Genomic DNA, 3,680 nt, shown 5'->3' on the forward strand with positions numbered 1-3,680 from the left:
ACCGTAATTAAACTAGACATAAGTGAGCATAAATATGAGTAAGACCTATTCAGAACCATGCAGATAAAATTATATAAATTAAATTGGGGATTATATATGTATTTATTTAATTTATATTACTGTTAAATCTCACATAAAACATGCGAACATGCATTAAAAATTTATGACTTTGTATGTAAATTACACATAATTGTGAACTCTTACTTAAAAGAAACAATGGCATTAACAATGCTAATTCTAAATTATAATAGAAGAAATGACAATACTTCACATCTCAAAAGCAGAAATTGTACTGAATCCTGTTTATTCGGCAATATATTTAATTTTATAATATTTTTTCTGGTATAAATTATAGAAGTTTAATGTTAAAAAATACACTTAGTCTATGTTGACATTCATATTTACATTCCCATAATTTTGTGTTTTTGCTGCGAGGAATGATTCATACTTTAATAACTTACAAGTTAATGTTATTTATTATGGTTAAACACATGTCTAGAGAGGTCTGCCTTATATCTGACTATTTTAATGTTCACTAATTCTTTCTCTGTATTAAATTTGTCACTAATATACCAATAGAGGATATTTTTCAAAGCTCCTTTCCTATAGATTTACTGTTTAAAATGATTTACTAAATTGATTTGTATTACGTTTAGGTGGGGAAAATGGCTAAATATTCTGAAAATATTAATAAATTATTCTAACTGATAATTGTTTTTATTGATTAAAAGAATAAATAAAGAAAATTTGCTTGTGTAAACATGCGATAATCAATATTTCTCCATTTTAAAAATTGGACAAAGCAGATAAACTGATAAGATTCGGTTTATGAACAGATATAAAGATTAAAAATTATAAATTTTCATGTTAAGATACGCTTTATTTAATATTATGATTTAGAATGTAAGTGGATACGTAAGTGAATGAACATATTCAGTCCAGGATCAGGTGAGAGAATGTATATTTTAAGTTACTACTTCCATTCCGTGTGCAAAAAGTAGGAATTTCTTTGTCATTTAACAAAATATATAACTCCCTAAACAATCGAATTATTTAGTTTATGTAAGAATTAAACCGTTGAAATTTGAACTCAAAGAAATATAGTATTTTTAAGATAAATATTTATCCTTTATCAATTAGTTTATTTATGACAGGTGTATCAATACTTAATCCTTCGCTAATACATCCGAAAGAATTTACCATTTTAAACGTATTTCATTCGAATTAATCCATTCATTTCCGTTATAAAACTGCAAAAAAGCATATTAAATTTGCAATTTTTAATGTAACAAGCTTTAAAAAATTTTAACGCTGGTATTTTTTTTTAATTTTATTTTTAACTTATCATTAAACAAACACCGTCACAGAAGAAACAGGTGAGTTTTAACGGGGCCTATCTGCGTCATAGATAATTCATTGTTTGTCATGACGTCATAGTTTTTGACAAATTTACAAAAATAGAACACCAGTCGAGAGACCAAAATTCCGTTATTGTTAGGGCATCTTTGTTTCGCTTCTCATAGAACCCGTGTAAAAGCATTTGATCCGAGACAAAGTTCGTCCTTGGACAATTCTACTTATCACAAACGGCAAATAGATAAATATTTGAAACGAAGAATTAACAGAACAATAAAATTTAATAATGGAAATATTCTTTCCTATAAATTGTTAGAGAAGAAGAGAGACAATACGAAGCGACATCAATTGATGCCATCATTAAAATTAACAATCTTTTTTTTCTTTTTATAAATTATCTCGTTTAGTTTCGTTAAATAGCTTTGTTTTATTAACAATTACTTGTGACAGTGATTTATTTAATTAATTAATTTACATTCGTTTTATTACGACAGAAAAAAAAAAAAAAATAAGTTAACGAGTATCGAGCCATACAATTGGATACACTTCGCGATTGGTGAATCGCGTTAGCCAATCAGCTTCGTCATTCTATGCACTGTGTATAATTTTGTTACAATCCTATCTAGCTGGCTAGCGTTGCGTTTATAATTAATTTTGCTTATCTCCCACGATAGCATCTTAAGCTATGATATGAAAATTGTTCAATTTTGCTGACCTCTAAACTATTTTAAGCGAAAATACTTGAATTAAATTGAAAAAAAACAAAATTATAAAATCTGCTTGTAAAGCTGAGCTAATGTTAGAATTGAGTAAATTATAATAATTTAAATGTTTTAAGTTCGAATTTTATAAACGAATAAACTTATTTTTAAGTGTTTCTTATTAAAAATTCATTTTTATTGCGTTAAAATCGGAGCCGGATTTAGAATTGTAGCCCTAAGTTGGCAACATACAAGAGGCTCTTCCTCCACCTCCCACCGAATAATAATAGGCAATATGTATAAACTGTTTTCGTGAATAGAACGAGGCCCCTCTTAAAGTGAGGCCCTAAGATATAGCTTGTTTATCTTACACGTAAATCCGGCTCTGATTTAAAATTGGCAATTTTTTTTTCATAAATTGTAAAAGAAATTTAATTTATTTTTAATAATTAATCAACCGAGAAATTTATAAAATTTATCAAAATTTAATTTAAAAGAATATTTTTTTTCTTCTAAATTTTGATTAAAGTAGGGTCTCTAATTGAATTAAAATTAATTATATTTTTGTTAAAATCTAAAAGATTTCTTTTTACTAAAACAATAAATAGAGTCTGAGTACTTCAATTTATAAAGTTCATTTGTCTATCTTACACGCTACTGCAGATAATGGCAGGAATATCAACATCAGTATGTTTGCCTGAAGGTTACAGAGAAAACTTTATACAAAATGGGAATATTATTAATAAAAACCACTTTTTTCTCGAATAACTACCTGCCAATTGCGTAGTCTTATATTATTTATTTATTACTGTTTATACAGTCGAGTAAAGTGTGGCGTTGTCTGACAGAAAACAGATGCCCCATAAGACTCCCGCTTCCATTAGCTACCAAATGAGGGCCATATATCGTGCTGCAGCCAGGGCGTTGGATGGCGCCTGTCCCTTCCATTAGATCTGTGCCAAGATCGGACTGGTTCCTTCTATAGACGTATATATATATAGCCTATCTGCTTGACTTTCTGTTAGATTTTTGGCATTTTCCCCCTCCTTCTTCCTCCCCGTCAATGCGGATGTGTCGATACAATTAAATATTCGTAAAAAATTATAACCTAATTAGAAAATGTTTAAGTAAAACAGGCTATAAAGCTTGAGATTTATATCTCTCATCTCATCTACCAGTAGACACGCAACTATTTAGTTTTTAATGGCGACTGTTTACTGGTTTTTGATATTAATCAAGTTTGTAACTAATAAATTAACTTGTTTATACTAAGATAATGAGCCTGTTTTTACAGAAATTAATCCCCCCTTTTTTAGATGAGACGTGAAAAGTTAAGCTGAGTAACATTTCATAACATAAAAAAAGTATAATTATACTTTCGCAGCATCACTTTAAATTATTTTTTTCTTAATTATTTTACTTTATAAGCGCTTTCTCTATAGTAAATTCGTATAATTTGCTCCCTCAGATGATCGATTTCGGTTGCAAATTATCGAGTAATTACAAGATATTTGGAGGTTTATATACTCGGATGAGTAAATATAATAAATTTATCAAATGTAACATGAAGACCAAAAATACTTTCGCTTAATTCCGTATGGGATAATTTATCTGGAGCTGTAA

Source organism: Centruroides sculpturatus, unplaced genomic scaffold (assembly GCF_000671375.1).
Source record: "Centruroides sculpturatus isolate CEXI.00-Female unplaced genomic scaffold, Cexi_2.0 scaffold634, whole genome shotgun sequence".
Taxonomy (NCBI): Eukaryota; Metazoa; Arthropoda; class Arachnida; order Scorpiones; family Buthidae; genus Centruroides; species Centruroides sculpturatus.